Below are 15664 nucleotides of genomic sequence, written 5' to 3' on the forward strand. Positions count from 1 at the left end.
TTTGTGCATTATCACATCCATTTAAAGCCAGTACAGTTTCTACTGCATTTATGGAAACAGTTCAAAAGCTACATGGAAACCCAAAGATTATTGTAAGTGACAGAGATCCCATTTTCACTGGAAATTTTTGGATAGAATTGTTTTCTTGTCTTCGTACTCAGTTAGCTCTTAGCTCATCTTATCATCCTCAATCTGATGGGCAAACTGAGATAGTAAACAAATGTTTGGAAGGATATCTTCGTTGCTTTGTATCTGATAAACAAACACAATGGGTCAAATGGTTGCCTCTGGCTGAATGGTGGTATAACACTTCCTTCCATACAGCAACAAAAATGACCCCATTTATGGCACTTTATGGGTACCAACCACCATCAGTCACATCATATTTAAGAGAAAATTCTAAGGTTCAGGCAGTGGAACATCACATCGAACATCAACAACAAGTCCTCCAACTGTTAAAGGATAACCTCGTGTTGGCACAAAATAGAATGAAACAACAGGCAGATCAACATCGCAGTGAAAGAAGTTTTGATGTACGTGATTGGGTATTCCTACGGCTACAACCATATAAGAAAATGTCCCTAAAGCAAGCTAAGAAGGATAATAAATTATCACCAAAGTATTATGGTCCGTACAAGGTGTTGGAAAAGATTGGTACTATGGCATACAAATTGGAGCTTCCTGCAGCTTCTCGATTGCACCCAGTTTTCCATGTTTCATGTTTAAAGAAGGTCATAGGCGACAAGCTCCCAGTTCAAACAATATTGCCAGAACTTGACGAGGAAGGAAAAATTATATTGGAACCGGAAGCAGTCACAGAAACAACAACTCGACAGCTACGAAATCGATCAATTTCAGAGTATCTTATCAAGTGGAAGAACTTATCCGCTGAAGATTCCACATGGGAGGATGAGAATTTTATGCAGAAGTACCCAGAACTGCTCAAGCGTTGAGGACAACACTTTTTTGAAGGAGAGGGGCATGTTGGGTCCCTATAATACTAGTAATTACCCCATTACTATTGTAGTTATACCCCTTATTTATATTGTTGTGCCCCTATTACCCCCATATTGATATTTTTGTGCCCCATAGAATCCCTCTATTGTTATTTTTGTGGCTTTATATTATTATTGTTAGGTCGGCTGGATTATATTGTGACTCCTTAGACTCCTATATATAGAAAGGAGGTTTTGTCATTTGTATCATCCAAGAATTGTTCATTTATGTAATGTAAAGGAGGTTGCCCCCTCGAAGAGGCTGAATTCTAAGGTGTGGATCTCTCTTTTCTATCTTTTTGTGAGCTGGTTTCATAACAGAAACAGATTGGCCAACAATCATACCTTCACATTCGATCATAGTGGGATGATATTCTTCTTGATGATCATCTAAAGCCCCATCAGTCCTGGGCATGCTCCTTGTGATATCCCCTACTATACAGGCTTCTTGCATGTTAGAAAGTTGCTCAGTTCAAGCTTTCTGCGGGAAATTTTTGTAATAATGTGCTTCTCCGCATCCCCAACATTGTAGTGGCAGTTTTGCTGGTTGTTCAGTAACAATTCTACTAATTCCTTTAGGTTGTCTATTCTTAGTGAATGTCTGAGTTTTGGGTGGGTTTCTTGCAAACTTTCCAAAGGTCCTTTGCTGATTGTTTCTACAGTGCATGTTTTTCTCATGTCTGTTTGGTGAAAAATTCCTCATTTTCTTGGCAACAACTCCTTTAGATCCTTCATTTTTCTGCTTCATCTGCTGTTAACATATGTGAGCCTTCTGAACTTCATCGTCCATGGTTCTAGGATAATCAAATTCTAATTTATCCTTCATGAAGTTAGGCAAACTACTAATAAACCATTGGATCTTAGCTTTTTCTTCTTGCATATATGAGATTTAACACAATAGGGAAGTAAAGTGTGCTACATATTCATCCATGGTTAAGGTTCCCAGTCTGATGCAGGAGCATCCAGCTCAGGGAGGTCATGGCTGGGAGTTTGTCTCTTTCTAATAGCTTGAGGTTCATCAGTTTTTCATTTTTATTTACATTTCTAGGAATGGTTGTCTCAGCGAGTGTTAATGTTTTCTTACATATTTCTTTTTACTTTTTGTTTTATTTAAAATTTGCTTTTAATTTACAAAGCAAGAAAAGACAGTTATTCAGAAACCATTTAATGTAACCACATAATGTAACTATTGGCAGTTTGCTAACTGTCCAAGTGTTCTTTATAAAATGAAAAGAGAAAACAACTAATGTAATCTTTTTTCCATCATAGAATTGAATGAAGAGATAAGGCACAGAATCATTTTCTGAAGACAAACATCTGAATCCATTCATGTTACAGCTTTAGAATATTTCCTACAGAATAATGTTAAGTTATTTTCTCTTCCATAAGCATAATAAATATAGGTGAGTGAAAAGTAAGCACCAAACCGAGGAGAGTGCCCAGACAAGCCAGCAGCACAAATAGAGCAAGTTCACGAAGGAACGAGAAAGCAATCGACGAAGAAATACCCAAACAAGTTACAGGTATAGAAATGAATACACAATCATTTTCCTTTGTAAATTTTAATAATTGAATCTAGAGTATATATATATATATATTTCTCAAAAGCCGAGAATCACAGTTCACTATTCAAAGACCAATAAATAGAACAGAGTCAACCAAAACTACAAATTCTGTGAGGTCATTGTAGGACCACATTAATACATATTTAAGTACCAATAACAGAGTCACAAATACACAATGGAGCCATAGGCACAGTGCCAAGAAACTGCAGAACCGAAGCCAAACTATAGCTAAAGACTCAAAAACCCTATGAACAGTAAACCCTCAGTTAATCAAATAGGAAGACACCAAGGAGTGACCCTACTTGGTTCAGGCATAGGAGACATGGCGTGAGGACCAAGAACAAGGCTGTTACTCACTTACATTGGCCAACAACCAGGCCATCAGCAATGGAGAACAAAAACCACAGCTACGTTTATAAAATGCAACCAAAACAGAGGGAAGCGTTATGAGAACTTACCGAGGGAGAGCCGAGCTTGTGCAAGCTAGAATAGGAGCCACAGGATTGAGGTCATAGCCACAGAGTTGCTTGCTGCCACGAGGAGCAGAGGTTGCCGGCGACTAAGAAAGACAAAATAAGAATAACCAACATAGAGAGAGGGCTTACCTTTCGAATGACTGCTGAGTGGAAGCCGAAAGCCGTGTGACTCCATAATTGCAACCTATGACAAAACCAAACAAACAATCAAAATGTGAAGTAAATGCATGGAGGACATTCAAGTAAACTAGAGCTGCAATAGAAAACACAACTAGAGTTGAGCAAAACTGACAATAGAGACCGATACCAAGGGTTCCAAACCCAGGTCTCGAAACCGAGCACAGAACAGGCGAAGACATATTTCGCAGGCGGAAACCCTCACTAAGTTGCAAACCAGGCGCAGTAGAAGCGAAACCCCAAACAAAGAAATAGAGTAAGCCCTCATTCTGCAGAACGAGAGACCTCAACGGCAGCATAGCGACACAACAAAATGAAAATAGCAAATGAAATGAATAGTCAGGGTCTTGGAGCATAGAAGGAGTGGGAAGGAACAAAGTGCAAGGCTAGGACACATGTCCTCATCTCAATAAAACACTAGTACAATAGCATTAAATTCAACCAACCACCACTTAATAAAATCCAATCAGCAATTTATCATTAACCCGAAAGTCTTAAGGGCTACAACCATCAAATTTTGGTATCAAGGCAGGAGCAGTTAACTGGTTTTCTTATAAAATGGAAGCTGGAAGAAGAGGTCGTGGCAGATCTATTCGAAGAGTAGTAGATGAAGGATTGAGGGAAGAGATTAGGATCCTGAATGCCCGTTTGGAGGCAGTAGAAGTAGGAAGGAGAAGGGATCAAAAAGTAGGGGACGATAATGAAGAAGAAGTTGTAGTTACAACAGATGGATCAGATGAAGAAGGACTTAAAATCAAATTGTTAAGGTCAGTCTTGATGGCTAGCAGTAAGCCAAAGCCTGAAATTTCGAGCTATGATGGCAGTTTGTCCACAAAAGTGCTGTTGGACTGGATTAGTGAGCTGGAGAGATATTTTGAATGTGAGGATGTTAGCGAAGATATGAGAGTTAAATTCACTGCCACCAAGCTGAAAGGACACGAGGCCTTATAATGGGACAGTGCCCAAGCAGAGAGGAGAATATTGAATAAGTTACTGATTAAAAAATGGACCAAAATGGTCGCTAAGATGAAGGGTAGGTTTTTTCCCAAAGATTACTAGATTTCTCTGCATCGAAAGGTACAAAATTTGAAGCAGAGAGGAATGACGGTGAAAGAATATACTGAAGAATTCTATTGGGTGAATTTGAGAGCTGGTTATACTGAAGACACCCCAGAAAATACAAAAGTTTTGTGAATGACCTAAGGCTGGAGATATTGGATGAGATAAGTATTCTTTCCCCAAAAACCATAGAGGAAGCATACCAGAGTGCCTTAAAGGCAGAAGAAAAGATTGCAAGAAGGTAGAATGCCAGGAGAGGACGAGGAACTGGCAGAGGGAAAGGGCAATCCTTTAGCGGAGGAAGAATCACTAACAACAGTGAAGAGGGCAGCAGTTCAAAAACCTCGGGGATAGCAAAAAAGGAAGGTAGCACTAGGGGAGGAAGGCCATATCAGAGAGGAAGGGGAAATGGCAGAGGCAGAGGAGATGCCTACAAGTGCTACAAGTGCCACAAGTGGGGGCATAGATCCTTTGAGTGTCCTGAAGGAGAACAGGTTGGTCAAAGAGGAGCATATGTTTCTCAGAGAGAGGAAGTAGAGGCACCGCCTCAAGATGTAGAAAATGTACCAGAGACAGGAGATGCCTTAGTCTTGAACAAGGTTCTGCTGAAACCTGCAAAGGAAATAGCTGAACAAACCCAAGGAAAGGCATTATTCTGGACTTTGTGCAAGTCACATGGCAAATGATGCAAAATCATTATAGACAGTGGAAGCACTCATAATCTAGTTGCAACAGAGATGGTGGAGAAATTGGGTTTAAAACGATTGAAGCACCCAACTCCCTATAAGGTGTCGTGGTTACAGAAGGGTCACCAACTGCTAGTTGATGAGCAGTGTGAGGTGGAGTTCCATATTGGCAAGTATATGGACAAAGTGATTTGTGACGTCGTGCCCATGGATGTGTGTCATATTCTGCTAGGTAGATCGTGGCAGTATGACCAGAAAGTTGTTCATGATGGGAAAACAAACTATTACAAGTTTGTTAAGGGTGGGATTAAGCATATGCTAGTACCCATCAAGGAGGAAGAAACAATAGAGACTAGTGGAATAAAAGTATTATTGGTGGGTGGAAAATAATTTCTAAAACATATTGAAGATGTAGAGGTAAAGTATGCTATTGTAAGGAGACTGAGAGCAGTGCTGTTGCACACTAAAATTTCTAATTTACCTAAAGAAATCCAGGAAATGTTGCAGGAATTCAGCGACATTGTGGTGGATGATTTACCAGATAAATTACCACCAAAGCGAAGTATCAGTCATCACATAGATTTCATCCTTGGAGCTAGTTTACCGAATAAAGCTGCTTACCAGATGAGTCCCAAAGACAATGAGGAGATTAGGAAACAGGTACAGGAGTTGTTGGATAAGGGACTAATTCGGGAAAGCTTAAGCCCGTGTGTAGTTCCGATAGTTCTAGCTCCCAAGAAAGGAGGCAAGTGGCTGATGTGTACAGATTCATAAGAAATAAACAAAATTACAATCAGATACAAGTTTCCATTACCATGAATAGATGACATGATGGACTGTTTGAGCGGGGCATCATATTTTTCGAAGATAGATCTGAAGAGTGGATACCACTAGATTAGAATCCGAGAAGGGGATGAACGGAAAACAACTTTCAAAACTAATGAAGGGTTGTATGAATGGCTGGTGATACCATTTGGGTTGAGTAACGACCCTAGTACTTTCATGCGCCTGATGAACGAGATGTTGAAGGAGTTCATTGGGAAATTTGTGATTGTGTATCTTGACAATATACTGATTTTTAGCAAGATCAAGGAGGAACATTTTTGACATGTTCGATATGTTCTGGAGAAGTTGCAGCAAAACAAGTTGCTGATAAATCTGAAAAAATTTACTTTCTTTTAGAAGGAGTTAATCTATTTGGGTTCTGTGATTGCAGAAAATGAGCTAAAAATGGACCCAGAAAAAGTTGCAGCTATACTTAGCTTGCCATCCCCTAAGAGTCTGTTCGAAGTTCGAAGTTTTCATGGGTTGGAAAGTTTCTATCACAAGTTTATAAATAATTTTAGTGGAATATGCGCACCTATGTTGGATACAATCAATAAGGCAAGTCAACCTTTTAAGTGGACTGAAGTTACAGGGAAGAGCTTCCAGATATTGAAGAAGAAGATCACTGAGAGGCCAATTTTGAGGCTACCTGATTACAACAAACTTTTTCAAGTTCATTGTGATGCCAGTGGTATAGCCATTGGAGTTGTACTCAACGAGGAATACAAACCAGTAGCCTATTTCAGTGAAAAATAAAATGAAAGCAGGAAAAGGTATACGTCTTATGACAAGGATTTTTATGCCATCATCCAAGCCCTTAAGCATTGGAGGCATTATCTATTGGGTAATGAGTTTGTCTTGTTTTCTGATAATTCTGCATCACATTATGTTATACAGCAACATAAGCTGAATCACAAACATGCAAAATGGGTGGAGTACTTGCAGAGCTTTACATTCGTATTGAAGCATGTTAGTGGTCAAGCGAAAAAGGTAGTAGATGCACTAAGAAGAAGAGTTCTACTCTTGTAGGAGAGCACGATACAAGTGTTGGGATTTAAACCCCTGAAGGACTTGTGTCAGACAGATGCAGATTTCAAGGAGGCTTATGAAGCTTGCCAGAACCAATTGTTGAGGAACAATAGTCCATGGCTGGACTATAACTTGCAGGAGGAGTTGTTATTCAAGGGAGGACAGTTGTGTGTCCCAGAATGTTCGATGAGGGAGAACATCATCTGGGAAAATCATAGTGGAGGTCTAGCTAGACATTTCGTCATTGATAAGACCTTGGATCAACTTAGTCATTTCTATTACTGGCTGAATATGCGAAGAGACGTACAACGATATGTGACCAAGTGTAAGATATGTCAGTTGGCGAAAGGGCATGGTGAGAAAACGGGGTTGTATACACCCTTGCCTATTCCTAACAGACCGTGGGATTCAGTGAGTCTAGACTTTGTCCTGGGTCTGCCCAAAACATAGCGGGATTTTGATTCCATCATGGTGGTGGTGGAATGATTTTCGAAGATGGGACACTTTATCCCTTGCAAGAAAACCAATGACGCTACCCATGTAGAACACTTATTTTTCACTGAAGTCATCAGACTACATGGCTTACCCAAGTCCATTATTTCCGATAGGGACATGAAATTCACAGGGAATTTTTGGAGCACCCTGTGGAAAAAGCTGGACATGAAGTTAAATTTCAACTCCACTTATCACCCACAGACTAATGGGTAGACAGAGGTAGTGAATAGAAGCTTAGGGAACTTGCTACAGAGTCTAGTTGGAGAAAATTCACGAATGTGGGATCATGTACTTGCTAAAGTGGAATTTTCTTACAATGATTCACCGAAGTGAAGCACAGGAAGTAGTCCTTTTCAGATCTTGTATGGAATGCATCCCCGAGGAGTGCATGAGCTGCGGGATTTGGGACAGTTAGAGAGAAGAAGTGCTGATGGAGAAGACTTTGCAAGAGCAATTAATGACCAACATGAGCAGGTGAAGATGAAATTATAGGACATCAGTTAGAGGTACAAACAGAAATCAGATCTGAAACGATGTGAGGTACAATTTAATGTAGGAGATCAGGTCCTAGCACATCTGTGCAAGGAAAGATTTCCTAAGGGCGAATACAATAAGATGAAATTCAAAAAAATTGGACCTTGTAAAATTCTGCGTAAGTTTCCTTCAAATTCTTATGAACTACAATTGCCTCCAGGTATAGGAATATCGGCCATCTTTAATATGGTAGATTTATTCCCATACACTACCAATATGGAAGAGGACAGTTCGGCACAACCAAGGTGGGACACCCAGGAAAGGAGTAGTTCGTGGATGAGACAAATGCCTTCATCTCAGCCACTTGAGATTGAAGGAATCCTTGATACACAAGTGGCCAGGTGAACTCGGAGAAAGGAGTACCTACATTACCTCATCAAGTGGGATGATATTCCGCTTGATGATCATCCAAAGTCGCATTAATCCTGGGCATGGTCCTTGCGATATCCCCTACTGTAGAGGTTTCTTGCATGTTAGAAAGTTTCTCAATTCGAGCTTTTTGTGAGCAATTTTTGTAATAATGTGCTTCTCCACATCCCCAACATTATAGTGGCAGTTTTGCTGGCTGTTCAGTAAAAAAATCTACTAATTCCTTCAAGTTGTCTATTCTTAGTGAATGTCTGAGTTTTGGGTGGGTTTCTTGGAAACTTTCCAAAGGTCCTTTGCTGATTGTTTCTGCCGTGCATGTTTTTCTCATGTCTATTTGGTGAAAAATTCCTCATTTTCTTGGCAGCAACTCCTTTAGATCCTTCATTTTTCTGCTTCATCTACTGATAACATATGCGAGCCTTCTAGACTCCATCGTCCATAATTCTAGGATAGTCAAATTCTAATTTATCCTTCATGAATTTAGGAAAACTACTAATAAACCATTGGATCTTAGCTTTTTGTTCTTGCATATATGGGACGTAACGCAACAGGGAAGTAAAGTGTGCTACATATTCATCCATGGTTAAGGTTCCTAGTTTGATGCAGGAGAATCTAGCTTAGGGAGGTCATGGCTGGGAGTTTGTCTCTTTCTAACAACTTGAGGTTCATTAGTTTTTCATTTTTATTTACATTTCTAGGAATGGCTGTCTCAGCCAGTGTTAATGTTTGGTTACATATTTCTTTTTACTTTTTGTTTTATTTAAAATTTTCTTTTAATTTTCAAATAAAGTAAAGACAGTTATTCAGAAACCATTTAATGTAACCACATAATGTAACTACTGGCAGTTTTCTAACTGTCCAAGTGTTCTCTACAAAATGAAAAGAGAAAAAAGCTAATGTAATTTTTTTGCCATCATATAATTAAATGAAGAGAGAAGGCACAAAAATATTTTTGAAGACAAACATCTGAGTCCATTCATGTTACAACTTTAGAATCTTTCCTACAGAATACTGTTAATTTATTTTCTCTTCCATAAGCATAATAAAGACAGGCGAGTGAAAAGTAAGCACCAAAGCGAGGAGAGCACCCAGACAAGCCAGCGGCACAAACAGAGCAAGTTCATGAAGGAACGAGAAATCTATCGATGAAGAAATACCCAAACAATTTACAAGTATAGAAATGAATACACAATCATTTTCCTTTGTAAATTTTAACAATCAAATCTACAGTATAAATAGATATATATTTGCCAAAAGCTGAGCATCACAATTCATTGTTCAAAGACCAATAAATAGAAAAGAGTCAACCAAAACTACAAATTCCACGAGGTCATTGTAGGACCACATTAATACATATTTAACTACCAATAGGAGAGTCACAAATACATAGTCGAGCCACCGACACAGTGCTAAGAAACCGCAGAGCCGAAGCCAAACTACAACTAAAGACTCAAAAACCCTATGAACAGTAAACCCTCAGTTAATCAAACAGGAAGACACCAAGGAGCGACCCTACTTGGTTCAAGTGTAGGATACATGGCGTGAAGACCACAAATAAGCCCGTCGCTCACCTGCATTGGCCAGCAACTAGGCCATTAGCAATGGAGAAAAAAAACCAAAACTACGTTTATAAAATGCAACCAGAATAGAGGGAAGGGTTATGAGAACTTATCGAGGGAGATCCAAGCCTGTGCAAGCCAGAAGAGGAGCCACGGGATTGAGGTCACAGCCACAGAGTTGCTCACTGCCTCGAGGAGTACAGGCTATCCACGACTGAGAAAGATAAAATAAGAACAACCAACATAGAGAGAGGGCTTACCTTTTGGATGACTGCCGAGTGGAAGCCGAAAGCTGAGCGACTCCATAACTACAACCTGTGACAAAACGAGACAAACAGTCAAACTGTGAAGTAAACACATGGAGGATAGTCAAGTAAACTAGAGCTACAACAGAAAACACAACTAGAGCCGAGCAAAACTGACAACAGAGACCGATACCAAGGGTTCCAAACCCAGGTCTCGGAACCGAGCACGGAACATGCCAAGACATCTTCCGTAGGTGGAAACCGTCACCGAGTTGCAAACTAGGCGCAGTGGAAGTGAAACCCCAAATAAAGAAACAGAGTAAACCCTCATTTCGCAGAACCAGAGACCTCACGGGCAGCGTAGTGACACAACAAAATGAAAATAGCAAATGAAATGAATAGTCAGGGTTTCGGAGCATAGAAGGAGTGGGAAGGAACAAAGCCCAAGGCCAGGACACATGTCCTCATCTCAATAAAATGCTAGTACAATAGAATTAAATTCAACCAATCACCGCTTAATAAAATCCAATCAACAATTTATCATTAACTCGAAAGTCTTAAGGGCTGGACCCATCACAGTCTTAATTCATGGAACTCTTTTTCTTTTTCTTCATAATAACGTTCTGTTAAATATTTTTCTTTAAAGTGTTTCTAGAATTCTTGCCATGCTACTTGTTCTTCATCAATCTTCCTTACGGTTTTAATTTCTTCCCACTAGAGGGTGGCTTTTCCTTATAATTGGTAAACTTCTAGCCTTGCCTTAGGTCTTTGAGTATATTCATAAATATGGAAGTATATACCCATGTATATCAGTCAAGCTTCTGTCGCTTCTTTTGACTCTCCTTCGAACAATGAGGATCTAATTTTTTTAAGCTCACCTTGTAATTCTATATTTGTTCTTCTTGGTTTTCTTTGGTCGAAAACATTATCTGAAGGCCCTTCATCTTCTTATTTGTGACCCTCTACGGATTCTGCATGATCTTCCTCATTATGAGCAGTTGAGGTTTTTTCCCTATTTTCTGTATTGGGATCTGGTCCTCTCTGATTTTTCCGACCTGACGAACTTTTAAGAATATTCTCCCGCTCCTATATTAATCACTCATTGTCTATTCTGAGGTTCATCATTTGTGCTTGAAGTTGTTGTACTGTCTCAAGTAAGGCAACATAGCCTGTCTCAATTATTCTCCCAATTACACCCATAATTTTAGGTTGGCCTGTAGATAAGGCACCTCCTGTTGGCTCGACAATCTAGGGCTCCTATGCATTATATCCCTAATGGTAATTCACCTTCTGTGTTCACAATTAGCCAAAAATCAGTTTATTTGCTTCATATATATATATAGGAACATCATGACTTAATTGACTGTTAGAACAACCCAAAGGTCTCAGTATGCAAGCCTAGGCTTTGATACCATTTGTAGCACACATAAACATATAATATAGTGAAAACAACGTATAAAAAGAAAATTCAACTCTGACATAGATACATATCCATATACATTAATGAAATAGACTCAAATCAAACCTTGCTGGTAAATGTGAGTCTTTGGTTAAGTATTTATCTGCCCCGTATGATATAAATTCGAGGCATGTTTGATTGATGGTTTTTGTGGTACTAAAACTACAGTGGTTTTTACCAACCCATAAGGTCCGTGCAATCCTTCATGAGGTAACTGGGTTACACCTTGCCCTGGAATTTATGGCTGCGTGTACGCAACTTCATATCACTTGTTCTCGGATTTTAATGCGACTGGCAGTAATCCCTCTTTCCTCTCTAGCTGAGACATCCTATCCGTGGATCTTGATCGCACTATTCGATGGCGATACTTGCTTTGGGATCATCCATCTACCCAACGCTCGGGCTTCCCGCTGACGTTCTTGCTGATATATGTTTCGTGGTAGGGATTCTTGCCACTCTGCTTCTCTGCTCTTGGTTTCACTGCGGTTTTCATAGTCCGACCTCCATGCATTATGGCAAGCCGTGGAGAGGTAAATCTGATTCTTCATTATCTGTAGAAATGGTGTATGTCTTGAAACATTCTCAGTTTGAGCCGAGGGCTATCTCGATGCAAGGAATTAACACATTTCCAAGCTAGTCAAGTGGGGCGCTTGACTCTTCAAATTCTCGACTATGAGGTGATTGTTTTCCTCAGCATGAACCAGATACTGATTATTTAGATTGTCGATTCATTCAATTTTTACAAGCTTTCTGCTACTCTAGGCATCTCTAACCCCAAAATTCTATTTCGTGCAGATGTGAGACCCTCGTGCATGACTTGCAAAACTTAGGTAAGGGTTTATTCCATTGTTCTACATTTAATATTGTTTTGAAGTCAGCTCATTATCCAGGTCATAATATTTGCCTATGGTGGTTGCAGGTATGACACATTTTAAACTGAAAGGGGCTTGTCGTTAAATATGATGGCTTGTTGATGAAGCTTACCCATAACTCTACAACTGGTACAGGTTGGAGCTTACTCTCTTGGCCCTTAATAGTTTGCTGATGCAGTCTAGGGAACTTACTCCTCTGCAATTCTATGAATTAGAGTGTTAATTACAATGTAGCTGCAGTATCTTGTAGCGAGGTCAATAGGACTCCCAGACTGTAATGTCCATTCTTTATGTAATTAATTCTTTCGTTTTTGACTATTTGGAAGAGACCGAGAAGGGTCCCTCTAATCTTAATTTAACTACTCGACAGGGGTCTGATGTTGCGGGTTCGACCCGAATGTGTTCTATTGTAGGAATTGCTATGTTAATTAAATTTTTGGTTGATTTTTGCTCATAGTAGCCATACAGTATTAATTTAGTTCACTGCTCTTCTACATCGAACCCATGACAGAACTTGATTGTAATATTTTTGAGAAATGTTCTTCACTTGGACTGAATTCAATGAAATATATTTATCTCAGGATTACTCATGAACTTTGTGGCATTTGTTTATGTAAACCCTCATTACTGTATGATTAGTTGCTGGGCTTTGGGGTTTTGGTTGATTACCAAGGGTATATGCGGTGCATGATTTTTTTTCTCAGTTGTTATACCAGTTATGACATTCTTTTTCTCTTTGTTTAAAAATGCTTTCTGCATATATTTATGTTTAGTATAACTAGAGTTCATGGTTTAGTTTAAGCAACCGAGGTACATGGCTATGGATGGGTTCTTTACAAACTCGTATGTGGCTATAAACCTTAGGTAAATCCTAGGCATATGAAGAATCTATGAAGAAATCATATATTCCACTCGAAACATATGGAATGGTTTACTAAGTTAATTTATTTCTTCAGCTAATGAAATTCCTGTGTATGTCAGAGGTCTGATATTTAGACCTATATGTTGTTGCATGATATGTTTACGCTTTATATCATTTAATTATTTATTTTTAGTAGAAGACTCATAGGCATTGGTTTTATCGTTCATATACTTATGGATTTCCAAATTAAGTCAACATTCATCTATAGTGCTATTTTGCTCATTAGTTAAGCATTGATTGTTAACTGATAATTGTATCGTCCTCTATATGTGTATCAGTATCTGTTAGGAAAACATGCTGATTTGTATCGTCCTCTATATGTGTATCAGTATCTGTTAGGAAAACATGCATTATCTACTTGCTTTACTATTCTACCCAGAAATTAGTAATGATCCTAATTTATACTAAATCATTTCCAAATTATCTACTTACAATAAATAGGTCATTAGCTGTAACTATATTGTGTCAATTCAAAACAAACATTCAACTATTTTATTGATAATAATTACGATGATAGTTTCCTAATGGATTATCTACTTGCTTTACTATTCTACCCAGAAATTAGTAATGATTGTAATTTATACTAAATCAATTCCAAATTATCTACTTACATTAAATAGGTCATTCATTGTAACTATATTGTGTCAATTCACAACAAACATTCAACTATTCTATTGATAATAATTACCAAGATAGTTTCCTAATGGATTATCTACTTGATTTACTATTTTACCCAGAAATTAGTAATGATTTTAATTTATACTAAATCATTTCCAAATTATCTACTTATATTAAATAGGTCATTCATTGTAACTATATTGTGTCAATTCATAGTAAACATTCAACTATTCTACTGATAATAATTACCATGATAGTATCACTTATCTATATTTCTTTACATATATGTTAAATAATCGGAAGGTCTCTCCACCCAACCTAGAAACAAGAAATTAGCCCCTCCGAGCCCTTCCACTTGTGCCAATAAGAAATAACTGGGTACCAATAAGGAACAACTAGGTACCTTGGGCATCATGACTCTGTCCAACCTTAAGTACGGTACCTCATAGCTTGTTACCTCAAATTTCTTTCCCACTAGCTATGTTCACTAGCTCAATGAAGAATACAACACAGTCCTCCTCTTTTCATCCCCCCACGGTTCTGCACTCTTTTCCCTTTAAGGAAAAAAAAGTGAAGGAGCAGTTTCCCTTTAAGGAAAAAAAAAAGTGAAAGAAGAGTTGTAACTCTACTCAAAAATTGTTTCAACTGTTTATCTGGTCCAAAGTCTTTTAAATAATAATTAATAGTATTTGTTCTGGCTATTTTAAGCCCAATACTTTTAGTAGTTAAATAATATATATGAAATTAAACTTGGTAAAAAAAACAACTCTCGGTGTATGTTACAATATAAAATTTATTAATAATTATTACCATCTAGATTGAAATAAATTTTAAAAATCCTATTCCTCACATATTCAATATATATATAAAAGTATAACACAGATGTCCATTCTTGAAAGTTTTAATTCTCACTTTCTTCCTTCTTCATTACGGAAGTATGTCATCAAAAATATGTCTTTATGTTAAAAATTGTTACAATAAATATAAGGAAAAAATAAAATCTAAATTTAAGATATTAAAAATAGATTAATTTATATAATTAAAACAATATCAATATAATAATAAATTTATATATAACAATATTATACATATACACTTTAGTATTTTATAATGTATATATTCTTTATTTCTATTATAAGATGATTATATTAAAATATAAATTTAATTTTAAACACTTTATTATTTTATAATGTACATATTCTTTATTTCTACTATAAGATGATTATATTCAAATTAAAATTAAAATTTAATTCTAAAAACATTTAATTTTAATTCTAAAAACATTTAAGTATATTTTACAATGGTAAATATTTGATATAATATTTTTTCAAAAAAATAAATCTAATTTGTCTTTTGTAATAATTTATATATATTTTTCTTAAAAAATTTTTTTTTTACTATATAAAAAATTAGGTATATTTGGGACAAGTTGGTTTTAGTAAGATTTTATGGAAAACTGGTCTAATTCCTCTAAATTCTGGCAGGAATTTATTGAAATTACAAGTTTGATGGGTAATCTCTGCACAAACGAAATGACCTAGGGGTTTTTCATAGCGCTAAATTCATACATACAATCAAAAAACCAGTTTAAATAACACAAATCAAGATTTCTTGAAAATTCTTTATTTAAAAGAATATTTATATATTAAAAATTAAAAAGAATAGTAAAGAATGTGAATATTAATGTGTCATTATTTATCAAAATTCTTAATATCTTTTTTTAAATAAAAGAAATATTAAAAAAATTAATAATAATAATATTAATTATTCCATTAACAT

This window comes from Pinus tabuliformis, chromosome X, assembly GCF_031772625.1.
Source record: "Pinus tabuliformis cultivar Carrire ecotype Pingquan chromosome X, CPIR1, whole genome shotgun sequence".
Taxonomy (NCBI): Eukaryota; Viridiplantae; Streptophyta; class Pinopsida; order Pinales; family Pinaceae; genus Pinus; species Pinus tabuliformis.